Here is a 27,973-nt window from a genome sequence, read left to right as displayed (position 1 = left end):
AAAAAAAAAAAAAAAAAAAAAAAAAAGTAGAGCTGAAACACCTTAGGCTATACTTGATGGGAGATTCCGATCAGAGCTCAGAAGAACAGAAGGCTAGTAAAGACAAGGCTCAGGAGGTTTTCTCTTGGAAGAAGAACTGCATTGGCTGTTGAACTCCAGACCATGTGTGTTATGGCTTGGCAGAAAGTTTGTCTGCATTTTGCTTATGTCCAGAGACTTTACCTGAGACTGAGATTAAGAATGGCAGACTAGGGTTGGGGATTTAATTTAGTGGTTCCGGAGTCTGCCTTGCAAGCGCAAGGACCAGAGTTTGATCCTCAGTACCACACACACACACACACACACACACACACACACACACACACACAATCCTACCCCCCCAAAAAAAGAGTGGCAGATTAATCTTTCAAAAGAAATTGTAAGGCAGTCTAATGTTGAGGCAGTGTAATGGCTATTGGGGGGTGGGTAGCCAGATTTATGTTGAAAATCAAGAGCTAAAAGCCCAGCAGAATGATTTTAAACATTTTGAGTGTGGTTAGTAAGAAAGCCCCAGTAGAGCTATGGACTGCAAAAATAGAGCAGAGGACTTGATTGCCGAGAAAGAACAGGAGAATAGAAAAGATGGCCTGAGGGCATCACAAGAAGGAGCAGGATTCCACCCTTTGTAGTCTCAAAATTGCAAGAGACTCAAAATTGCAAAATTCAGAAGATAGCCTCAGGGCACCATGTTCCAGAATGGCTGTGGCCTAGAGAATTTGTTCCTTTGGTTTGATGCATAAACACTTGACCCCTACAGCCAAGACAGAAGAAAGCCTGGTTATTGTTCCAGGTGGCAGCAGACCTTGGCCTCATCCACATGGGTTTCAGTGCATGTAGTATGTGAGAGTTCTGGGGTCAAAAAGGCTTCCACCCCCATTTAAAAAGAAGGGCTGCAAGAGCAGGAATTGTGCCCCTGAGAGGGCAGTGTGTAAAGCTTTGAGTGTGAAGCCAGAAACATATATTGTCTGTAAAGAAGGAAGAGCCAGCCCAAGAGAGGAGTAATGGGAACTACAACTACAAAAAGTGCTGTAGAGACGAAGCCACCCAGGCCCTCTGGAGCTCACATCTTGAACAGACTGCCTCTGATGCTGCTCATGGATCTACAGGCCTTAACGTTTGCTGTGCTGGACTCTGGACTTTCTTTGATCCTTTCCTTTATATCCCCCATCTGTAACTTTTGAGACAGAAATGTCTATACTGTGCCATTGAATGTTGGAAGCGTTTCTTTTCATTTGTACAATGGCTTGCACGTAAAAATTTGCCTTAAATTTCAGAGGATTCTTTGGACTTGGACTTTTCACCAGTGCCAAAACTGTTAAGAAGTTTGGAAATTCTTACGGATGGACTAAATGCCTTTTACATAGAGGAATGTGCCTGAGTCTTTGGGGGATCAGGGACAGAACGTTACGGCTTGTGTCTAGATGTCCCCCAAAGCCTCATGAAGTCATGGCGGGGCTTTTTCAAAGGTGGATGGGTCTGGAGTGTGTGACACTGAAATTGATCAGTGGGGCAATGCGAGCGAGGATCAAGGCCACTAGGATTAAGGTGTGAGTGCTACCCACCCTAGGTAGCCTGGATAAGTTATAAGGGCTGGAATGAGCTGTGGTCATCCCTTGCTGCTTTGCCACTTTCTGCTCACCATGAACTTTTTCTCTCTGTGTTGCTCCTCTGCCATCCCACCCTGCTTTGGAGCCAGTCAATTATGGACTGAAGGCTCTATGAACCTTTCCCTCTTTAACTTTGGGTGTCAGGTATTTTGTCTCAGCAATGAGAGAAAAGTAACTAGGACACATGGTATTTCCAAAAATCCTTTCTATTTTTACTGCAGCATTTTAATTTTTAAAGCATTCTATATTTATTATTATAATTATCATTTATAAATAAACACTTCTTCCCAGTCAGATGACAGCAGGGACATTGTTGATAGATTGGTGAATATTTCAGTGGTCAATAGCTGCATCAGTGCATGGCATCCTCCATGTTATTTTCCAACAGGAAGTCAGTGAATGGATCTGTATGCACTTTGGACACAGTGTGCAGCGGTTTCCTCTTGACAGTGTCATATCCGTGAACAAAAGTAGCTCAAAACCAAGCATGAGTGCCATTTTTTAAAGAGATGTGTAGTGTTTATGCCAGCTTTGGTGATGACAATTGTAGGGCTTCTGCCTAGAGAAAAGGAAAAGAGGAGGGAAGGGATTTCTGTGCTTCACCATTACGATAAGAGATTGTGATACACATTCATGGCTTTACATATATAAGGCTTCTTGTGTGACACGTTATCCTGATGAACAAATATTTAGAGATTTGATTGATTTTCATCTTCATTTTATTTTGCTTTCATGTTGTCACTTCTTTTTCTTATTCAACTAGGCAAAAATGGATAAACACACAGTTTAGAGGGTCACAGGACCTTAGCTATTGACCCCGTAGCTCATTGTAATGGGTAAACCACCCAGATTTCTAGCTATAGAGGACCCCAGTGCCTGGCCTTTGCAATTGTGTTTATGATAGTTGTGCTTCAAGTAGAGAAGAGAAGGCAGGGGTTATAGAGATCTTTCAGTGTAAATTAATATGGTGATTCCTCAAAGCACTAAAACTAGAAATTCCATTTGACCCAGTTATGTCCTTTTAGGTATCATTCTCACAGAGTTAAAGATATCATATTATGGTGATATGTGCACACCTATGTTTATGGAAGCACAATTCATAATTGCTAAACCTGAAAGCAGCCTGTATGTTCATCAATAGTGAACAAATCATGAAGATGTGATATTTACACAAAATAAAGTAATATTCTGCCATTAAAAGATAAACATGAGTCATTTATAAGAAAATGGATGCATGGGCTGGGAATTTAGATCAGTGGTTCCACTTCACAAGCTCAAGGTCCCAAGTTCGATCCCTGGTACTGGGGGTGGGGGTGGGGAAATGGATTCACCTTGAGACCAGTGTTAAGTGACATAAATCAGATATACAAGCTTAAATATGCTGTTTCACTTATAAGAGAAACCCAAATTAAGAATACAAAATCAAAATAAAGGCTAGTTAGTCGGAGCTAGGGAGATGGATCTTTCTCATATAAGAAGGGGATCAAGAGATGGAGCGAGAGGAGAGGAAAGAGAAGGAAAGAGGTTGAAGAAAGTAAGTAAGATGTGTTGTGTACATGTGCTGATTCTGATATAGGACAAGTATAAGTTTCAACTTTCTGGATGTCAGATGTGCAAAGTTCATGTCTCCTGAAATTGAAGAATGAGTTACAAAGGACTAAGGAAATTAAGACTAGGAAAGGTTTACTGAGGACTAGGAATAGCTCCTGAGAGACAGGAGGGATCCCACGAGTGGGTGGCCACAGAAGTACTTTTCTCAGGGCTGTGGCTTAATACAGCAAAGTCACAGTGTGGATACACTGTGGGTCAAATTGTCATCAACCTTTAGGATTACAGGTATACCTACTTCGCTGATATTGGCCCTACTGGGAAATGGATCATGTCACAAGTGTTGGTGGCTGCCACATGAACTTCAATGTAACTATGATATCTAAAACAGGAACTTCTGGTCACTCACCTGGGTGTCTGTAGATTTCAAATGACCAATGGTGTATCAGGCTTTCTATTCCAGTTCTTTCCTACAGTGATTACCTTAAACCGGGAATTCAGAAGGAACTGATTAATCTGAATTATAATTTCCTCAACATTCAGGATCTTAGTAGGGGGTGGGCTGCATTCCATGTTACCTGAAGAAATTCATTTTGTCCAAAGTCTTACTTTACCATCTATTCTTAATTTTTATCAGTATGGCTGGTCACCCCACTATCTCAGGGCCTCCCACTAGCTAATTTAAGCTTATGAGATAAACTATCTTCTACAACTCCACACAAGAAATACTGCCATGATATACTGCAAACATATGCTAATAAAAAAAAAGATGAAATGGGAGATAAAATAAGATAAAATTGGGGAGGAATTTTTTGATGTCCTTAGAAATATATTGCATTAAAGTTTGATACCAATGCTTAAAGATTGGATTTTAAGCATATATATTTTTTATAGAATCAACATTATTCATTCTTGCCTTATTTGTGACATAATAATAGGAACAAGAATGTTTACTATATGTCAGGTACTTTCTACATAGATAATGTCCACTATCTCATTACAACTGTATGGGATGCATTCTTGCAATCCTGTTTTATAATGAAAACACTGAAATATAGTGAAATAACTCAAGGTTACTAAGTACTTCAAGATTATTAAGCTAATAAGTAGTAGATTCAAGATTACTGTCTAGATCTGAATAGCATCTGAGATGTTCACCATTAACCATCTATTTAAGTACTGGGGAGAAAAAAGTACTGGGGATTTCAGTATCCTGTTGAGGTCAATTTTAATCATGAGTTTTCATTTAAATAATATTTATACATTGTAATATCAATTAGGATTATAGAAAATACAGACAAGTAAAAAGATTAGAAGAAGTGTTCTCAAAATCTTTATACTCAGAGAACACCACTGTTGATACCTCTGTAGACTTCCTTCCAAAAGCACTCATTCCACCTGGATTCATTTCTGTAGGACGTATCTCTTTATGGATAGAATATCCATGAATCTACATGCATGTTAGCACTACGTTTACCATGGCATAATTTTTCTTCTACACTAAAGGCTGTGGAGAGCCGGTCTTCTGATATTCATCAGAATTCTTCTCCTTAGGGGACACCTCACCTACAATGAACTCTTCCCAGCACTCAGGCGATCACTTATGTTTAACACACTTTAAAACTTTTACTTTGCATTTAGTGACTTTCACTTTTTAAATTCAAATTTAGCCCACATGCTGATAAGAGGCCTTTGGACTTAGCTAATGAAGGTATTCCAAAGACATGTATAGTTAATGAGAGACCTCAAATCATTGTTCATTAATCAAACAACTTGCTACAAAGCGTCCTCATAGTCTACAATTAGGCCAATTAAGACCAGAAAGCACGTTGAAAATTTTCAATTAGGCAAAGATTACTTTCACTCCCTGGCATGGCTGTGGGTAAAGTTCATGAGAAAAATTAATGCCAGGACAGAGTAATTTTAACGTGTTTCTGTTTTACTACTGTGTCTCTGTTTGTTATCCCTGGGTGGCCTACAGTTAGGCACACAAGGTACTCTTAGCTGTTAGCAACAGTTACGTTCTGGCTCTGGTGACCTAAACAGAAAAGATGCTTCATTTTATAGAAGTAGCCCCAGTATTAATCACATCAGAGCTAATCAGTGTCTCACAGGTGTAGAACTTTCCATCCTTCTTCCCTGACATCTTCACTGTGGTGGTTTTAATCAACTCAGCGATTACAAGATGACTAGTAAATTTCCAAGCATGGCGGGAGGACGCCCGTAGGAAGGCGGTTTCTTATCTACGTGTGGTGCTTGAGTTTGTATTGCCAACTTGGCTCAGCCGCATTGCTGAGTTTTACATGAGCACCGGGCTCTTTGTTGCTGTGAAAAGTGTTTCCTGGGTGTGAGTAACTCCTGCAATCAGTTAACTGAGCAAATTCTCCTGGATAACCTGAGAAGGACCCATCTCACGACATGAAAATTCTTTAAAATAGACAAGAAGACTCTCCGAAGAAGAGAAATGTCAAGCTGTGGACTGCAGAGTCCACTCCCGCCTAAGAGGTCCCCCTTTCTCCCTCCCCACTGCTGTCCCTATGGAATTTTTACTTCCTAATCAGCTCCCACAATTGCATAAGCCAATTCTTTCAATACATTTTCTGCATATATTTTTTTCTGGTTGTTATTTTTCTCAGCTGGAATTCAGTGTTCTAATTTTTATCTGGATGTCTCCACAAACCTCAGGCACTCAGAGTGTGGGGGGGCTTCAGAAAGGGAGGTGGGGTCTGGTCAGAAGAGGGGGTGACCTGGGAGGGTTTATGTCCCTCCTTGTACCTCCCTTTCTCTCTCTGCTCCCTGAGTGCCATGATGTAAACAGCTTTGTTCCTCAAGACTCTCACCCCTTGCCTTCCTGCCTTGGAACTGGCTGACTATGGACTAAAACAGAGAGCCAAAATGAATCTCTCCTTCTTAAAATTGTGTCGCATACTTTATCCCAGAAACGAGGAAAATGAATAAGACACACAGACTGATAAAACGTGCTTCTCTTTTATCAGGAACGAAAACTCAACCAAAAATCTGTTTATCTTCAAAAGTCTTGTTCTGCCGTCGTTTGCAACAGAATTGTATCACTCGTTTCTTCATACAGAAATGGTTAGGAAGAGTAAAGGAATTTCCATTTAGCAAAATGGATCACCGTTCATGCAGTGTAGGGGCAGGCAGGCAAAAAGGAAAATGCATTTTTTTACACAATCATTAAGAAGAAAGGAGTAGTGAATGACTTAAAGGAAGAAAACTCTAAGCATCTCTTTTTCCCACATTGAAGGTTATAAAATAATATAGCAAAGATAATTATTCCTCAACTATTTCTGGATTTCTATCCCAGTTCTATCTTGAAATCTTTATGAGAGTTTGGCTATGTCCATGACCTCTCTGACCTTCAATTTCATCATCATTAAAATGAAGAAGTAGAACTCAGTGAACTGCAAGTTCAAAGTTGCCTGTTCTGGGATGGAGGTGAAATTCTGTTCTTTTTGGACTCAGTGAAATTAATCACACACCCAGTTCATATCCTTTCTGCTCTGAGTCTTCTGTTATAGCCCCAGAGAGACTCAGCTCTTTCCAACAGCATCCTACTTATATTACCGTCATGTACAATTTTAAGTGATGGACATTATTTGTGTTATCCCGCTTTGACAGAAAGTCAATTTGAGTAAAGACTTTTTCACCGCAACACATAGCTAATTAGCGTCTAATATATAGTTAGGAAGCATTGATGAATATGCTCCATCTTAATCAGATCGCTGCAAATGTACTTTATTACATAGCTCGATCGGTTTTTACTTTTTAATAATCACTGAATCAACATTGCATTTTCATGGGAAGGGGGCCAAGAATTGATAGCAAGAGGAGAAGGGGAGAGGAAGAGGAAATGAGCAGAAGGTGTGCAATGTAGAGGGACTTAATAACCTCAGTGAACGGAAACATCATGTATCCATTAGACGTGAGCTAGACTGATCATGTCAACACGAATGAGAGTGGGGAAAAGGGACACAGAGAAGGGAAGGAGTAAAAGAAAAGGGGATTTAAAAATTCAAGCATTGTTATGCATGTGTTTCCCCTCCCTAAATTGATTTAAACTCCATGTGCTGCAAAACTGTAGCAATAAAAGATATAAACTAAGAACGCATAAGTTGTTTTGATAAGAAAAAACCACCAATGAACAGTTCTTAAGATTCTGAGATATAGCTTAATCTGTCGCTTATGTAAGAAAATATCAAAGGCTAATAAATGTACAGTAGCGGTAACTATTACATGGCTTAAGACCATAACCTTTAGGAACTGACCTCGTAAAAAATTAGGAAAACTGCCTACTGAGTAAAAGTTTTCACATTCTGAAATGCATACATCAGTTACTGATTGTTATTACTACCCAGAACCTATGTGATATTGACATGAATATAAAACTGCTCATAAACACTGAATTGAAGGTCAAACACAAACTAAAAAGAGGTACAGTAAGAGTCTAATTTACAAATGACTTCCATTTCCCCAGAAAATTCGTAAGGCTGACTCCATCATCCAAGAAAATAAGTCTTACACAACACACCTGTGATTCTTATACTGCACACCTGTGCAAGTTCAGAGCTCGAATGTTTGTAAGTCAGGACTTGCTGTGATGAAGCATTAATATTTTTCTATATATAGCCTGCATCTGCTTGGAAAGTATTATCCTTGGTTTTTTATGTGAAAGGCATGCTAACGAGTTAACCAATGATTAAGACCCCAGCTTCTTGCTTAGATCTCTAAAGTCAGATTCAAGGTCCCTCTAACCGAAGCAGACATTGATTCTGGTTCCATTTCTTCCCTCTCTTATAACCGAATACCAACTGGATTCTGGGTCATTCAGCATTGTGTGATTTTATAGGAAGTAGCTATAAATAAGATTTTGAGGGTCAGTTAATATGTGTGGAACTGAGTCACCATTAAAGCGAAAATGTAATGCAAGGTGCTTTTCATTTCACTCTTGTATACCTGCCACAGTACTGCTGCTTTACAGAAAGGGAGTACATTCAATATAAAACTCTAAAATCCTGTCATGGATATGATTCAAAACGTGTGAAATAAGCCACTAGCTTCTTTGGTGGGTTTCAACATTACCTGGCTCTCAAATGCATACATATAATTATGGTTTGGACCTAAAGCATCCCCCCAAATTGGCATATGTTCAGAGGTATAGCTTTGGAAGGTGATAGATTCACGGGGTTGCTATATTCATCAGGAACAATCTACTGATGCATTCATAACTGAATGTGCTCTTAGGAGTTGGGCCAAGTTGGCGGTGGGTCCCTGGAAGGATATATTCTTGTTTCAAGCTCTTTTCTTCTCTCCCCTCTCTGGTTTCCAGCTACCTTGAGTTAAGCAGCTTTCCTTCATCGTGCACGTCCAACTGGCCCTTTCTGCCTCGGAGTCAGTTGGCTGCGGGTTGAACCATCTGAAGCCATGAACCAAAACAAACCTCTCCTCCTTTAAGTTGCACTATCAAGTATTTTGTTCCAAAGGCAACAATGTGCCTAATACTGGGAGCTCTCCATAGCAAACGTAAATTTATATAAAATAATGGAGGTACACATACAAATAAAATCTACTTGTTAGTTTATTGGCCCTTTCGACCTTTCACAGTCTTTAGCACTAGTGTCATGTGTTACTTCTGGATCTCAGCTACTGTGACCCTGGGTCCACTCCTCCTAGGGCTCAGAAACAAAGCCTTCATGTGGTTCAGGGTATCCTTGACTCTTCTTAATAGTACTTAGAATACAGCTGGAATACTTCCTAGAATAAGGCAAAGGCTTGCATGAAAAGAATATAACAAAAAGGACACACTATTGTCACATTTTTAGGGGGTTTGCTATTGCAAAAAAACTTCTTTGTAATCACCTATAATGGTAGGGAAAACTTTTATAAATAGCAAAAACCTATAATGTGTTACAATATAAAGAGGCTTCTGCTGTCTCTAACAGCAGCTTGTTTTGTTTAGATCAAAACTCATAGGCCCTGAAGGCACTAATTGCTGAATGAGACATTTGGCCTTACATTGAGATAACAGTCAAGGTCCTGAGCTCTGACGAGACTGGAGCCACCTGATCGTAAGGGTGTCTAGACGAAAGGACCCATGGCTAACATTCGCGTCCCTGACCCTGAACACCCCCTTCCTATGGGCTAGGATAGACAGCTAGGTGAATCTTAAAGGTAAACTCTCCAACTGCAAAGAACAGTTACATCTGGGTTGAAAGGATTAACTATTCTGTGACCATGATTTGAACTATGAGAATGAAATGTAAGCACCGGAATGAAGTCAAGGCTGTGAAACCCTATAAAAGGAGGAGTTGTAACTCAGTGCGTCGTCGATCCAGGCACGGCTTATGTGCGATCGACCCTTATCAATAAGTAAATTTATTATTTTACTTCCATTCTTCTGTCTCTCTGTGTATCACTTACTAATTCCTTCCATAACCGTATAAATTGATATTTGTCATGGGCCAGGGATTTAGCTCAGTGGTTCTGTTGCCTGTCTTGCAAGCACAAGGTTCAGAGTTCGATCCCCAGTACTGATAAATAAATAAATAAATAAATAAACTTTAAAAATTCATATTTGTCTTCAGGTTATAATATAGGCAAACATAGAATTCAGAAGCTAAATAAGATTAGGTCAAAATTCAATTACTTTCAACCCTAAAGACTAATCATTTTCTTTGGATATATGCAAATCAGCTAAGTATATATAACAATCAGGTGCTCTGTGCTTGACCATACTGTATGAATAATACAATAATTTCTTAATACCCACACTGTGTAGAAAAATATCTGCATGAAATTGTTGAAAATCTGTATGCAATCACAATTCCTCTCAAAAGTAGAGCATTTCCCAAACTGTCAACCGTGACAGCTCATCTTTGTGTGAAAATTTAGGACAAAGACAGCACTAATGAGCTTCTACCACTGTGCTACTATGTGATAATAAAACGGCATGTTTCCAGTTTTATGAAAAAAGCTGCTGCCTCACTGACAAATGCAGATTTTTTTTTTAATGGCAGAAAATTTTGCGAGAAAGGAATACTCAGACCTAAGAGACAAGTGAAAGAGATATATTCGATGATTTTCCTGTAAAAAGAGTTCAAATTGAAAGTGCTACAATTCATTAATTAGATGACCTTGAGATATTGTTTAATCTCTCGGGTCTTTTATACAAAGGATGAGAGGTAGGGAATCAGTGATTCTCAGTGTCCCTTCAAAGTTCTTATGTATTCAAAGGCTTTCTCACCAATTCCTAAAGTGAAATACAATTGGTGACAAAAACAGATAGTGTTGGAAGGAAGCCATCAGATGTATTGTCTGTCTGTCTCGGTCCCACGCTGAGATAATAGAACGTCAAGTGTTGTTGGTTTTTTAGAGAAGGCTGCAGGGAAATCTCATACAAGGCCTTTTTGTGTTGAAGCTATGCGTTTTCAGAAGAAATAATCCAAGTAGAAAAGCGTAATTTGAAAGAGGAAAGCCAAAGCTCTGGGTCATAAAATTGTCCATTGATTAGATTTGCTGCTCTTTTCCAAAATATTTTTACCCAGTGCTGCCTCTCACACCCTGACATTTCTGAGCATATGATGAGCCTAATGCTGGAGGCTGAGTTTACAGTATAATTCCCACCTTCCAACTCTGCCTTCCAGCTGGTGATCCTCCCCTCACAAGGTGTGATAACTTAAGAGAAGATCTGTGCTGCTTCAGTCACCTCTGATGAAACATCCTCCTGTTATTCACTCTTTTTTGTGTGTGTGCGGTCATCTTCAACAACGATTCAGAACCGGACCAGATGGGATATTAACAGTAGCCATGAGAGTAGAGACTCAATAATCTATTGCATAGAAGGGAGAACTAGCAGCCACAGAGAGCAGTTGATGAGGAATTCGCCTAGCTCTGCCTATTCATTGTCTCCAGCCTTCTCTTAGTGAAAGGCTCACTCGGTCTACAGCCAGCATCACTGCTCTCAAGTACTGAATCCTGCAAATATCTCTCTCCTTTTCTCTTTTTTTCTCATTACAAATAGAAGTACTTATTGATACTATTCTGTGGTGGAGTGATCATCCAGATCTACATTTTCATGTGTTTAGTGTGTGTGTGTGTGTGTGTGTGTGTGTGTGTGTGTGTGTGTGTGTTGGGGGGATAGATAGGTTAGATTTTTATTTTATACACAGCCAGAAATCCACAGCCACGATTGGCCCAGTGGAAATACTGAAAATTATATTTTGACTTTGAGCTAAAAGCAATTATTTAGCAACAGTAGTAACAACACATTTTCAAGCTTCTCCTATTTAACATTAGCAACATGGCTAACTACAACCCGGTCCATTAAAATATCCAATTTTTGCTTCCTCGTGCACTTTTCCCCCTTTTATGCTTTTATGGGGAACTGATCAAATTTGCTTGAAAATGTTGAGTTAAAGTGTTTGGTAGGTTGGTATCGTATCACCCTAGGAAAATCACTTGCAGAAGAAGTGGGTGGTCAGATGTGCTGCTACCCAAACTGCAGCACATCAGAGTTAGCTCTCCTGTGGGCAGGTTGTAGAGCTGGCCTCAGAAATGCCTTGGACCTTGGGGTGACTTAAGGGAGCCAGCTCGAAGGTGAATTTAGCCAGGAAGGGATTTTAGCCAGGGCAAGGATGCTGATGTAACTTCTAAAATCACTGGGTAGATAGATAGGAGCACATAAAAATGCTAAAAATTAAGTCCTAGTGGACCATGTATTTAACAGAAACAACTAAACTCAGCTCTCCTGAGAAAAATGCAACAACAGCAACAACAAAAGCCACCATGTAAACAAGTAGACATTACAAACAATTATGTGTATGATGATCCCATACTTCAAGAGAAAAGCTGAAATTGCTTCTGTTCATTTCTCACCCTATTATCAGCTCTTCTCAAAGTGATAATTTAATGTGCAAAACAAAAATAGAAATTAAGATAAATGTTATTGTGTCAGATAATAGCAAGTCAAGTGATTCAAACACACACACACACACACACACACACACACACACACACACAAACACACACACACACACAAATAGCATCCAAAACAGCCAGTACATAACCAGACTCGGAGAAAATCTAGAGGGGGAATTTTCAGGCAGGGATGTTAAAATAACTATAATGAAGACATGAAAAATTTAGTACTGAAGATCTTCAAGGGATAAAGAAAAATTTCAACAGAGAGAAGAAAATTATGAGAGTGAGTTTAACGGACTTGTAAGACATATGAAATACATAAATGATAAATAATCAATTTTAAGAGATCAGAAGAAATGAAACACCTGAGGAAGGACTTCTTAAGGAAACGTATGTGTTGGGGGTGGTTGCGAACTGGAAATAAACACAGCACACACCAAGGGATAGCTACATTTATCCTGCATCGGATTCTTGGAATTTTTGAATTGCCAAGTTGATCATTCAATATTTTTGGAAAAATTTTTTCTACTACATTTTAAAGTACTATTTCTGTCATATTCTTAGATTATTTTTCTTTTTCTGGCATGCATTTACTGTACACACACACAAAATAGCAAAATTTGCATGTTTATTTACCTTCTCACAAATTTTAAATCACCTCTAGATTACTTATAATACATGACACCATTGAGATGATTTATAAAGAGTCTTTATACTATATTGTTTGGGGAACAGTAACCAAAAAGTTTATAAATGTTTGGTATTTTTGCTGTATCTTTCTATGCCCAACTTTCAAATCTGCAGGTGTGAATCCACAGATGTGGTGAGACACTGTAACAAGTAAAGGTCTGATCCTGTTACTTGATTACTTTGTTGTGATGTGTTGTTTTGTTTTGGATTTTTCTTTTATTATTTCAGTTGTTTCCATTTCCCTAAGTATTATATTTAAACTGTTTCTACTGTGTTAATGCAAATAACAATACTATGATTACCATCACTCCTCAAAGGCACACACACATCACACACACATGCACACACATTCATCTCTACACAGCTAGAAAGAAAACATAATGCAAAGGAAGCAAAACTATGTATTGCAGCTGATTTCTTATTCCTCAATTATTTATTTAGAAAGCAGAGCAGGTTTAAAATACACAAATAAAGGGGCTGGGGATTTAGCTCAGCGGTTCTCGCCTGCCTTTGCAAAGGAAGCAAAACTATGTATTGCAGCTGATTTCTTATTCCTCAATTATTTATTTAGAAAGCAGAGCAGGTTTAAAATACACAAATAAAGGGGCTGGGGATTTAGCTCAGCGGTTCGGTCGCCTGCCTTGCAAGTGCAAGGACCCAAGTTCAATCCCCGGTACCAAGGAAAAAACAAACAAAGAAATGAACAAATAAAACTTCTGTCAACCCAGGTTTTTTTACATCCAGAAAAAGGTAAACTTCAGAAATGAAAGTGAAATACAGGGCTTTTTTTTTTTTTTTAAGAAAAACAAAAGCAAAGAGCATTGATTGCTAGCACACTTGTGCTACAAGAAATGTTAAAGAAGCATTTTCAGGGCAAAGATATATGACTCCAGAGAGAGACTTAGATCTACACCAAGAAATGAGCTGCTCCACGAAAAACAATGAAATAAAAGATACAGTCGGTCCTCCATAGGTTGACTCAATTATTGCATTTTGCAACGGTATGAATGCAGCATTCTTGCAGTAAGAAAATACTTCAGACTTGAATTTTAATTTTTCCCCAGGCCAGTCAATTGAAGTGGGATATTCTCTTACTGATGCCAGACAGTAGCAGCAAGTCAATCCACTGAGCCAATTGCAAGCTCGACCTGGTGAACGATTGATACTCGATTGTGTCATGAGAATGTTTTAGATCAGTGTCAGAAAACCCTTTGGTGATACAGCAGTGTGGTGGGTTTGCTGCCACTGTTTTAGAGACTGTCTTATGATTTCACATTCCCTCACTCTAATCATGTGCATACCTAAGATATTCATATTTTATTAAAAATTGGCTTTCTGTTCAATGACTTTGAACATCTGTAGACTAAGTTTCATTGCTAGAAAATTGAGAGATATCCCTATTGAAAATTAAGGAATATCTGTATAAGATCTATATGTATTATTGTTAACTAAACTTAAAAAGAATTGACTGTTGAAAGTAGCTGTATTAACAAGGAAAGACAAAGTTTATGATGTGTAGAAGTTAATATGTAAGAAAAATTTGAACAAAACAGGAGTTTGTACTTTGAAGTATTTAAGTACAGTTTCATGTAGTTCATGGAGTCGCATAATGCAACCAGCAGATATATATGTGTAAAGTAAAAATTTATACTTAAAGCAGCAGAAGAAAACCTAAACACAAAATAGCTATAGCTACTAAGTAACTGAGGCGGTAAAATAAAATCACAGATAATTTTAACATAAAAATAAAATATTTCATCAACTGAAGTTCCACATTATAGGAAGCATTACAAGATACTACTGAAGTGGAAAAACTATTCTATGTGTAAATATGAAAATGAAAATATCTCATGTTTAGAAACTACAAAATAATCTAACAAAAATTTTAGTAGATACTTTAAAAATTTATGGAAATGACATATAATACATTTAAAGATGTTGTAACACCATTAACCATTACAGTAATGAAAATTCAAGCCACAGTTACATATTCCTACATACAAACAAAGATGGATACAATTTAAATTTCTTACCATATTTACTCTTGTCAAAAACATGTAGGAACAAAAACTCTGATGCACTAATGCCAAATATGTAAAATCATTCTGCAACTTGAAAAGCAGTTTGGCTGTTTCTTAACTGGTAGATGGTCTACTACAATAGGATCCAGCCCATCTCCATTTAAGTATTTGCTCACAGAACTTAAAGAAACTCTCCACATTCCTCCATATCTTTGTGCTTGCACAAATTTTCATAGAACTTTAATTTCTATTGTCCAGGAAATGGAACTAGTCTAGGTCTTGAACAGTAAGTAAATTGATGAACTGATAAGGAAATCATGCATACCAGGGCAAGCTTTTGTTTGTCTCCAAGCCCACAACCCCGTTTGTTCCATAGCACATCCTGTTCAAACAATGTGTTGTATGATGGATGTTTCTACCTAAGGTTTCAAGAATATTCCGGTAACTGCCCATCCACCTCAGTGAGCATGCTCACCCTGTAGGGGGCCCTCCTCCCTACCCTAAAGAACTGTATATAAGGCTGCTTGCATTGCTGACTGGGGCTCAGACTGCAGAGGACAAAGTCCTCTGAGTCTGTCAGTATAATAAAGAATCCTTCTATGCTTCTGAGTGCTGCTGGACTCCTTTGCTGCCAGAGACCTTTGGAAAAGCCTTAACACTTGGCTGCAACGCTGAGCTGTCACTTAGCTGTAACAGTATGATGAAGTGTTTAGAATTCTACTGTGTAATTAAAAGGAATTAACTATGAATGTATAATGATATAGATGCACTTAAAAATAATTGTGCTGAATGAAAGGTGCAGAAATTAAAAGACTACTTTTGGACTGGAGATGTACCTCAGCACAAGCACTTGGCGAGTAAGCACGAGCCTGGGGTTTGATATGCAGAACAAAAAGCAAACCAACAATTCAGAATACAAAGTACACAGTTCCACTTACATAAAATTCTTGAAGTTCAAGCTTCTTTGTAGTGAAGGGAAATAGCTTTTGCTTGAAGATAGGGTAAGGCAGAAGAAATGGATTAGAGCTGTTCTCACAGAAACTTTTCAGGGTGATGTACGTATTCATAATCTCAATTGTGTCATGTTTTTATGAGTCAATGTACACATTAAACTTATCTAATTTTATTTTTAATTTTATAAAACTTGCTACATGTGCATTTTGCAGCATGCTATGTGCCATATTAAATACATCAAATATCCTCAAGTACCTCCATAAAATACTACTCAACAGTAGAAGTAAACTACCTGCAACAATGTGTCAATCACAGCAAAGGCACTGTTGAAAGAAAACACGGAAGGCTCAAAAGCTATACACTGTGGTTGCATTTACAGGAAATTCTAGAAATAAACTAATATTGGGACCTAGAATAGATCAGTGGTTCAAACTAGTAGCCAGGAAAGGTTAGACTGACTGTAGAGCAGCCGGAGGGAATTCTTTGAGGAGAGGGAAAAGTTCTGTGTATTCCTACTGTAGTGTTATACATTATATCTGATAAGGCACATAGAATTGTGCCCTGAAAGGAAGGGAATTCTACCGATATAAATTATATGGCAGCAGCCCTGCTTTAAAGCTGTATCCCAGGCACAGATAAACAATGGTCTTTCGTATTCCTCCAAACAACCATATTTGTGTAATCAATCATCTCTCACTGTGCTCAATGCAAGGGGCACGCTGTGCAGGCTTCATACGTAGGAAATTTTAATATGAATTCATGCCTTTCCTTCTACCTCGATGCCTTTCTGTTGCATAAAAACATTTTACTGTGCTATACTTGTCACAGCAAGACTGTGAGAGAAACGCATTTGGATTTAAAATCATGCACACGTAACTTTTGCTTTTAGAATGAGGAAAAGAAAAATTGAATCAATTATGGATGATTTTCATCAAATGTTATATTTGTGTATTTCATTGATCATGTGCTCTCTGAATGAATATTTCTCAGCTTTTTTTTCACCCCTACTTCAGAGTTATGGAAAATTTCCCTGCCCTGTGTATTTATAATTTGTATTGTGGAAACCAGTGGTACATTTTTATGTTTCCTGGATACAAATTTTTTGTCTGTCCTCAGATGATTTCTCCGATCCTGTACCCCTCCTCTTTTCAGAATTGTCCCAGGCACCTTTCTGTCACTCCTTGTGTTCTGCTAGAAAACATTTTCCTACCAGGTCATTATTTTAAATAGCTGCACTGTGTCTGTAGTCTTGTTGCCTGGCCTCAGGGCCGAGATTCATTCCCCCTCTTATTTACCCAGAGGGGAGCTCTCTGGGACATTTTGCTAGGATAAACAAAGGCTAGACGTTTATAAGTTCATTCTACCTTCTGCTAGGCTTTGAAATAGCTATTTTAGTTGTTACATATAAAATACAGGAAAACAAACCGCACATGTGTCAAACATTCAAGTTCCATTCTGTTTTTGCCATTCTTCCTTGAAGAGAGTTGGCTAATGCCAGCTGGAGCTTGTTCATTCCAAACAAATCCTTGCAAAGCTTCCTACCACGTATTTTCAAGATGCTGCATAGGAAAACAAACAAACAAACAAAAAACAGCAAAGGAGAGTCAACTGCATTGTTTGCCTTTGCAGTAAATAGCTTTTCCAGACTTTAACTGTGTAAGCCCTGTCTGGTGTAAATGAGCATTAGCAGACATGATAGGCTGAGTAATGGTTCCCCGAAGATATCCTGGTTGTTCAGAACCTGTGACTACATTACTAATATGGAAAAAATGGACTTTGCAAATGTGATTAACTTTTAAAAAATCTGCTATACACCTTAGAGCTAATCAAAGGCTGTGTGGCGTTATAGTTGTTTTCTGCTGACTGAATTAGTCATTATTATTTTGCAGTAGCTCTCTGGAGGACTCTGGAGCATGGAACAGGCCCCTGGGAGCCTGTATTAATCACACATACTACCCAACCTCAGCCTAACTCATAGTGGCATATACAAGCAAATTCACACAATCTTCCAGACTTTAAGAGATTAGTTCTTCATCAGTTCTTGCATTAAGATGCTGGTCAGACCTGCAGTCTTCTGAACACCAGGCTTGGAGAAGCACTCTAACCATCCATGGGTTGTTCACCTGCCGGACCGCAGGGCCTCCTGCTATGATTGTGTGGTTGTTGTGTCTGGTCCCGAGGATTGAACCTAGGCTGTTCACGGGGAGCTACATTGCCAGTCTTTTTTTTCTTAATGTTTATTTTTAGACCGGGACAAGCTAAGTGACTACATTCCCCCAGCTGGGCTTGGATTAGCGATCCTGCTGCCTCCACGTCTGGAAAGGGCTGTGACGACAGATGTCCAGCACCGCACCAGGCAGGTGGCTGTTTCAGAAGCGTGAAATGGTAGCTGGCCGCTCTCAGAGTGAGGGATCCACGAGTGAGCAAAGGCCAAAACGAGCTGCTGATTTTTCTTATGATCCCAACGTTTGTACAATTTCCAACTCAAAAGGCGTATTAGGAAAAGCTGATGCGGACAGGCATGAGCTTGGTCCTAGCCAGTCAGTCCCCTGCTCACTAAGGCGGAGGAGCACCTCGGCAGCCTGAACGTGTGCCCAGCACCACCTCAGTACTCCTCTCAAAAAATAGTAGCCCCTGTTACTCTTTGCAGAGTGAAATCTTCTTGTGCATAATAAAGGGCAGATAGAACATGAGGGTGCTTGCTTCTCTTACCTCCCCACCCTCCTACTCAGAGCAGAGAAATTCTAGGAGAGTTGGGCTGAAGATGTCCCTCAGTGCTAGCGTGCTTGCTCAGTATTCACAGGGCCCTGCTCAGCCACCCAGGGTTAAAACACTTGGCGGAAGTAGGATGTGTGCAGCTTTTGCGCATGTGTAAATGTTGAAGATTGTTTCTTTTCTCTATCTTGGAAATATACACTCCTCAATGCTGAGTTTTCTGTGTATTTCTGCATTTATACTAACACCATTAAGAGGGAACGCATCACGTAATGAGCCATCTTTGCTTGTGGGATTTTGGTGTCTATATCCTCTCCCTGAGCACCGCGGGGAGGGTGAATAGAAGATACTTCAGAAAGAATTTCAGGTAAATGGTAAGGGAGCTGGGAAAGATTGCTCTCAAATTCCTACTATTTCAGGGCAACTTGCAGGTGAATTGCTGGCTTGCTTTCCTCTGGGAGAAGAACGCCAGCAGATGGGAGGTTCTCGGGGGTTTTATCAGTCTCACATGTAATGCTGAACGGTGAAAGGACAGAGGGCAGTGAGAGCAGTTGCTTCAGGCAGGGAGACGTGTTTGGATTTGGGGAAGATGGGAACTTCCAGCTCGAACACAGACATTTCTCAAACACACACCAAACACACACACAGAGACAAACAGCAGCTCCTTTTCTAGGAAATGTTAAGAATCGGAGAACGTCAAATGTTTGTGGAGTTTTCACTTCATGAATTTTATCGGCGCATTTTAGATACCCGTAATGCTCACTCTCCTCCTAGGGAATTTGTACCTGAGCGTGGTGCATCTTGATTCTTTGGCCCCCATTTCTCTCCCTTCCCTGCAGCCCTTCTTCCCTTGCCTTTTCACAAACGCTTGGTTTCCATTTTATCTTTCTTTTCTGACTTGTTTTCCTTCTCTCTTCTTTCCCCCTTCCCCTCTCCTTATTTCCCCTTCCTTTCTGAACACCACGTACTGAACACGCCCTGGTCTAGGATCTGGGGTTGGACCTGGGGACTCCAAGTGGAATGCAATAGCCAAGAACTCCAGTCACCGAGCCAGCCTCACTGCCTTGAGTTGAGTCCTTATTGCTATTTTTCTGTAACAATCACTTTGACCCTGATCTTTCTGTTTCCCTTCCTGTCTCCCACAAACTGGTGTCAGGACGTCAGTAACCTGTATCTGAAGTGTCATCGCCGGTCACATGATACAATACAACCATATTCAAGTTTGGTTCTTGAGGCTACTTTAACCTGATTCAAATTTCCTCAAACCAAATGGGATTTTTTTACTGCTATTCAATGGTAATTTTTTAGAGTATTTCTGGCTTTGATTCTTTCTAGGTTCCATCTTTTTCTTTTAATCCTTACAGCAGTGTTTCTGACACATAGTGCTTGTGGAGCTGCATGGGTAACAAGCCACTCCTGTGGTAGTGACTGCTGCCAGTAAAAGGAATACACAGCCTGGCTAGACCCAGAAAATGGTACCATCTCTGTCAAAACAATATGAACCAAATATAAAAGGGAATTGTTTTTTCTTTTATTTGTTTTTGGTTTTTTTTGTTGTTGTTGTTATTTTTTGGTACCGGGGATTGAACTCGGGTCCTTGCGCTTGCAAGGCAGGCCACCGAACCACTGAGCTAAATCCCCGGCCCAGGAATTGGTTTTTCAATGAAAATGTTTAATTTCTTTTAGAGTAAAAGAATGGGTGAGATATTAGACGCTGGGAAAACAGCACCATTGAGGTTCACAAGATTTGAAAAATCAGCATGGGACCCTTAGCTGGGCAAGCATCTCCTTTCACATTCTTCTCAAGTGACAGTCTCTCCGTACGACAGACTTTGAACAAGGTGAGGTTCTGACAGCATCCAGTTTCATTCTGCTCCCTACATCATCCATCAGCTCATCCATCTCCTACATTTTGCTCTGATTATTCAGTGTGGAAGCTGCCTTCTGCCCTTTCTTCCAAGGAAACTTCCCCTCTTAATGGGGGAAACTCTCTTATTCGATAAAACCACTTTCTCTGTGAAATTGTTCTTGTCTCTCAGGCAGATTAGTTGTCACCCATTCTCTGTCTTCAGCGATGCCTTGTACTGGGCCCTATTTGGGTCATAATCATGCCTGGTAGCTTTCAGTTTAAATCACCTGTTTCACTACATGTAGAAACTGAAGTTAAAAAGACGGCCATATTCAACCTTGTATCTTTAATGCACGAACTGTCTGTAAACATACCAGGTCTCACTAAAAGTGCATTGAGTCAGTAACTACAACAAAAAAACAAGGGATGCAACATTCAGACTTCCCTTTGAGGGTCAAAATAATATTGGATATTCTGTGAAAGTAAATCAAAAATTGTAGAAAAAAATAAATGCATAACACTGTCTATCCAGAACATTTTTTTATTTCTAATTTCCTATGGCTTTAACTGCAGTTTTCTAAAGACTAACTGTGAAATGCTGTCTTTCATGAAGACAATTTTGCCAATGGTGATGATGACCCTCAATCTCTAAATGGCTTCTCAATAAATGGACATTAATTAACTCTTTCCTTTTTTTGGGGGGGCAGCTGGGATCAAACTCACACTTGTGAGGCAGGTGGCAGCACCACTGAGCTAAACCCCAGGCAAGAACATGAACTCTTTGAAGGCCTTCAAATAGTCTGAAGATATATCAATGTTAGTCCAGGTAAACAACTGTGAAGTGTCTCTTGAAAAGCCATTGAAAAATAAAGATGAACATGTAAATTTCACTCTTCAGCTGCCTAGTCAGGGTCATGGCATGGAATAAACTTGGTTCTACATTCGTTTCTGCTGCAAAGTGGCGGGTGATAGGGGGAGGTAGATGGAGGAAAAGAACTTGAGGATAGGGTGAGGACTCAGCAAGGGTGCTAGGACTCTGTGGGTGGCTAGGACTCAGGAGCAACTGGCTATGTTTTTCTGCTTGATTATAAAACTGTGATGTTAGAAGTGATACTAGAGGATATCTATTTCATTTTTCCCAAATGGAGTAGCATGGGAACATCATGTAGCAAACTAATGGCACACAGCAAAGGAGCAGTGAAGCGGTGACATGAAGCGCTGACACCTAGGCTGTTAGATGTATTTATTTATAATTTTTATTCACAATACTTCCAGGGAGGCTTTTAGTTGACATGCAGTGCAATCCACTTGGAAAATCACTAAGAACAGAGAGATACAGAGAGATGCCACTTGATATATTATGTGCATAAAAACTCTCCCGTCTATTACGCACTGTGTAATGCATTTGAACATCCTCATTTTGGTGATTTCTCAAGTAGGGCCTAATAAGTAGCCAGTCTCTTCCCCACTGAGAAATCTGGAGGAAGTAGAGGGTGCTGAAGGTCAAAGCGGAGATGAAACCACCCTCCCACCTGCCTTCCTTGGGTTTCCTACGAGGAACAGCTAGGAACAAGTTAAGACACACTGAGAGCTCCCTGCAGCAGGCTAGTCCCTAACATGCTTTCTTAGAAGGACACGTGTGCTGAGGGGACCGAGGGGCACCGGAGCTGGCTGAAGCCACTGATGCCGCCCCTCCCCACCCAGGCTGAGGGTGTGTACACACTCAGACAAGTGCAAGGTGAATGTGGAACTGGAACCAAGCAAAGGTAAGCAGAAACGCCAGACTGCTACCTCGGAGAAGTGCCCAACCCTCAGTTTATCCATCTGTGTGCTTCTTCCGCCGATGATCTCGTGGCTTGCTATAGCTCGCAGTGAAAAGTTCTGTGTACACGAAGTCACCAGACGGAGCACCTGCGAACCGTGCTCTCCGTGCTCTGCTCGGGCCCTTAACACTCCTTCCTTGCCTCTGTCGGTTGGATCCCCGAGGCTTCTAAAGTCTTTATTTAAGGCACGTCATTCTCTCTCTGCTTCTCAGTATTCTGGTTTCCTCAATAGCTACAGAAAAATGTGCTGCAGTTTTATTCAGCTACTGCTGCACCGTGTGGCAGTAAACTGTATTTACCGTTTTAGGAGAGCCTTCCTGGAAACCAGGGAAGGTGTCCAACTTTTTCATGTTCTCCCTTCATCACTCCCTTTCTCCTGTTTGGAGTCAGTTTCCCCAGCAGAAGCCGTCCATGCTCTGTATTCGCTTTCTGCCTCTTCTTTTCTGCATCCACCTTCGCCTCTTCTTGACGTGTTTCATCTGTCTCTCAGTGGAACAGCGCACAATACTGAAAACAGTGATCGCAGCTGACTGACCGCCCAAGGCATGTGTTTAAATTGATATTTTGAGCCTCCTACTATAGAAATGCTTTTTTAAACCAGCAACATCACAATGGATAGCCCATTAATAAGTTATTAGCAGCTTTGGAATGGAAGTCATTTATCACAGGACTGAAAAAAAGTTCCAGGTAAGCTGTCCACACTCTCTAGGAATGCTGGAGACAGCAAGTTCTCAGTTCAAGGTATGAAGTTCACCATGTAATGACCAAGACCAGGGCAAGTTATTTATCCTTTCAATCCCTTACTATCCTTCACTGTTAACCCTGAGTAAGATTATATATCTAACGATTCTTCAGAAATGTCAGGCACATTAGCTTCAATCCTTCCTAATATTGGCTGTGTCTTGAAAAGGGGAAAGAAAGATAATAATTCGAATAAACTTTTTTTCCATTCCAGGTGTACATCAAATACTTAAGCAAGGTGAATTTAAAATTTTCCTATATTTTGACAACATTATACATTTGAAAAAGGCCAATTGCATGTAGATTAAAGAAACAGAACCAGTCTAGTAGCAATCAGATGATCTGTCATGTGTTTTGGCTATAGAACTTGGCCTTTGAAAGGTGCTTGTATAAGTGAGAATTCTAGAGCCCACCTCATTGCCTCTCCCTCTTGTTTTATTCTTAAGATTTTGGTCATGTTGCACAGCAAAATTGATATTCAGATAGAGTTGGATTACACTACTGTTGACATTAAGACAGAGTCATGCTAGGGTACTGATAGAGAATGCAGACAGACAAAGGAGGAGTTCAGTGCAAAGGAGAAACTTTATGTTGAGTTGGAGGGGGCCGCAGTAGAAGGACCTAGAACAGACTATAGAAAGGGAGAGCACTCCCAGATCCACTCTCAGTGATAACGGAATGGAATGCCACCATTCCAGTTGAAAGTATCTTCCTCCCCTGAGTCTCAAGGTTACAACCTCCTCTAGCCAATACCTTGACTTGGACTTAGGAGGTTGTAAGCAAATAGCCAGGTGAGTTTACCTGGAATTCTGAGCCGAAGAGCTGAGAGATCATAGATGAGCACTTTTAAAGTTCTGGCTTGTGCTAATTTGCTGCCCAGCTTTCTTCAAACTCTGTAAGAGTTATTGGATAGGAATCCCTCGGAGGGCCTGAGGCAGACACAGAGCAGAAAGCTGTGAAGCGCTCTCTAGGCTTTACTTAAATTTTCTCGGTGTCTTGAGTTTGCCTGTCCTGATGCCCAGGTGAATGCGGGCATGTGTGAAAAGCAGAGGAAGCACTGATACATGATTCAAACTGGGTGCAATGGGGAAGATGAAAAGGGCTTGTTTAAACATCTGTTCCACCTGGCTGTTTCAAATTCCAGCGGTGGGTGTGGTCCTTGTCTCTCAAATTCTGCAGTTGTAATGCAATGCACCTCAAAAATTTACAGAGAATTTAACTACATTATACTTGGTGCCTGGTTTTCAATAATAAGACAACATTACAACAATATGCCAAGAGAAAGAAGACAAGGACAAAGAATTTGTGATAAAAATGGTAAAACCGTTACAGAAAACCGTGAAGCAGATTAGGGCAAATAATCTTAATTAGCAAGATTGTCTTTTGAGTTATAACCACTGACAACTATTCAGATATGACTAATTTCCCAACTGTTGGGCCACTTACATCTTTGACACTTAGCAAAATTGGTTTATAAGCTCAATATCTTGCACACTAGAATACTTAAAGGTATTCCTAACAATTCCTAACTTCTGAGGTCTGTGTTCTTCCAATACTAATTCTAAGGGATTGTAGACATGGTTCTATCCTCTCATATCCTTTGGTGAGACTCACTTCTTAAAATCAGCCAAGTTTTACAGCCGGCACTGCTTATAGCCTGCTTTGGGCATAACCAATGGAGCATTCTCCCACAGTTTGGCATAAAAAAGAATCTGATTTAATGGAAGATTCATGGAGTTCTTCATGACCAAACAGAAATTTGAGTTGGATATCACTTGAGGATGGAAAAAATTAAGATAAATACTGATAGGAAGAGCAAGTAGAAAGGCCAAAATATAGATAGTGTGTTGTAGTTTTGTGTGTGTGTGTGTGTGTGTGTGTGAATAAAGCATGAATAACTATCAGGGTACAAGCATAAACAGGGTCAATTGTGGGGGCTTGTGAAGGCTAGGTTAAGAAATGTAAAGTCTGTTGAAAACTGACAAATATTAAGCATTTTCTTTAAATCTATTTGAATGATTATTAAATGAGATTCATTTTCAATATAATTAATGGAAGAAATTCAATTTCTTTAAAATGAAGAAGAGCAGACATATAAAGCACTATGGTCATGCAAAAGAATGTGTGTAAATCAATGTGTGCAAATCTATGGGATATTTGTAATAGCAAATTCTCTTTCGAAGACATGAAACGTAATGCATTGTCCTAAGCACATGAATGGCTTAGCTAATTTTCACGTCACAACCATTTTATGAGGTAAATGCAGGGATACCCATGTCACAAGGCAGAATGTGGTGGCACAGAGCGGCTGACCTGGCTCAGCCTCGGATGCCTCCTTCAGAGCTCGGGAAGCAGGAGCCTTCTCCCAGCAGAGATCTGGCCCACAGCAGAGCTGCATGAAACAGCACCAGCCCATTCCTACTAAAGAGAAGAAAATGAAAATCAACAAATTTAAAATAGATGTTGCAGACTTCTCATATTCTTCCTGGGGCTCTGCTGAAATCAGTGCATGAGAACAAGGGCTCTTCGATTCCCAGAATGGTCTGGAAGCTGTCGCACACTGAAAACAGAATATGTGCTACACTGTGGGAGGCAGTGCCCGGGGACAACGTGGAAATAAAATCACTGCGAAGAAACTTCCTACCTGCTCTGCATGTTCAGGGAAAGGGTAGAAATGAGTGACTTGGAGCCGTTTTTCATCTTCCTGGTGAATTTGTTTCACCACTCACAGGTCTGAGACTACATGAAACTGAGAGGCCCAAGTAAACAGTACGTCTGGGTCTGCTTGAAAGGAGTTTAAGCCTATAATGGGTTAACTTTGAGTTTCAGGAAACCATGGAGGGAAAGGACCGAAGGGCTATGGAGTTTCGCCAGAGTAATAAAGGAGGGAAAAAGAAAGATAGGTAGAAAAGAGACAAGGAAAATCATAGTTTTAAAATTGCATCTTTAAGAAAACTTCCGCTTCCGGACCCAAAGTTACCCACGGTGACCCATATCTGTGCCCTTGGGAGTATTTCTGCTCCCTAGACTTCTCTGACAGATTTTTCTTTCTTCCAGGCCCCTCACACCTAAGTCTGTGAAAGATACGTTAAGTCTGGAAGTTAACCTAGCAAAGGAGGTCAAGGGAGCAGACTGGCCTTAACCCCAAGAAATAGATTCAAAAGTTTCAAAGAGTGTTTTTAGGCAAAGCATCTGAGATCACTTTTCTTAAAGATCATTTTTCTTGAAAAGCACCGTCCCGCCACTGTGCGCCCCTCTCTGTGTTCTCCAGGAGTGCACTTGGTTAATTCTGCCTAATAAAATCTGCCTATATCTCTCACTGATACGTCCTGAAATTCTGTCTCTTGGACAAGAGCAAAAAGCCTATCCATTGAGGAGCCCTTCTCCACTTTGGGGGCACTCCTTAGACCCAGGTAATATGATCTCTTTTGCAGGTGCCCCTTTAGAGTGCCTCAAACTTCCTACATGACAGTAGGTGAATACCTGAGAGTTCAAGTGAAAGCCAAAAGTTTTAAAACACCTGTCACCCACTTTGTCCACCTCATGATATTTATGCACTTTAGGCAGCTGAGAAAAAAATATCTACATAATCATAACACTAGATACGCACAATTCTACATATATGTGAAAACCTTTTATCAATTTTCTTTGAATGCAGCAAGTTTAATATTGAAATCTAGAAGTCCTTTAAAGGAGAATCATAGTTATTTTAAAACAGAAAAATTTTGGATAAACTTATAGGAGCAAACAGAAGGAAGTTGAAAGTAAAAAAAAATGTAATTTTAGCTGCCTCTCTTGCATACTTATTAAGGATAATATCAACTAAATGCATTTCTGTGAAAGTAGGAGTCATGCAAATAAAAGGCAAGCTGAAGTAATTTGAGAGAATGAAGTCACAAGAGTTCCCAAATAAAGAAACTATCTGAAATTTCTGTTGTAATAGTAATCACCTGTTAAGCTTGTCAAAACAACACAGATGAAATTCATTAATTCTTGCCCACACAGCTCATATTAAGGCTAGCCATAAAATTGTTAGTATCTTATTAAAAGTTAATGACTCCATTCTTCTCAGATTTTTCTGTGGGTCCAACAGGTTTTTGTGAATGCCAAATTTCATTGGATTTTCTTTGGTTGTATCTCCTTATCTTCCCAACTGAAAGAAAATAAGCTATCAACAAGTACCACATACTGTAGTCTTTAGTTTTGGAGCTATTCACAGAGAAAGCAGCAAAAGTAAAGGGGTAGCATTGTTTACCAGCTGTATAGTGCTGTAAATCTCTGTATAATTCTCAGCAAGTCAAGAGACTTCCGATTTTGTCTTCTTATCTACAAAGTGGAACTAGTACCATGCCTGTTTTTCTGAACTGTTTCATAGTTTGATTGTGCCTTTAATATTTCACAGATTTGATTATAGGTAAAGAGTTAACATGCTGGATAAAACCAGCATAAGCTTGTGCCTTTCTTGGCCTTATATTTAAGTGTAAAAGAGAGCAAATGAATAATTGAGCAAGCGAAGTGGAGAATATCCTAAACCAGTAAGGGTAAAGGATAAGAATATCATCGGCGTACCAAGGGAAGTAAGTCCAAGAAATATGCACAAACTACCAATTACTATTATAGGTAGTAAATTTGTAAGTGTTAAAAATCCTTTTTTTAAAGGCGAAGTCACAACAGATCCGAAAGAAATCCAGAGGATCATGAACACCTACTTTGAGAACCTGTACTCTAATAAAATGGAAAACACAGAAGAAATGGACAGATTTCTAGATACTTATGAATTACCAAAGTTGAACGAAGAAGATAAAAACATTTTAAACACCCCAATCACAATCAGTGAAATTGAAAATGTAATTAAAAACTTACCAACAAAGAAAAGCCCAGGCCCTGATGGATTCACTGCTGAATTTTACAAGACATTTAGAGAAGAACTACTACCATTACTCTTCAAACTTTTCAATGAAATTGAAAGAGAAGCTATACTTCCAAATTCATTCCTGGAAGCAAGTATCACTCTGATTCCCAAACCAGAGAAAGATACAACCAAAAAGG

The sequence above is a fragment of the Fukomys damarensis genome, unplaced genomic scaffold, assembly GCF_012274545.1.
Source record: "Fukomys damarensis isolate Sample0158 unplaced genomic scaffold, DMR_v1.0_HiC HiC_scaffold_16, whole genome shotgun sequence".
In the NCBI taxonomy this organism is placed as follows: Eukaryota; Metazoa; Chordata; class Mammalia; order Rodentia; family Bathyergidae; genus Fukomys; species Fukomys damarensis.
Note: the sequence above shows the minus strand (reverse complement) of the source record.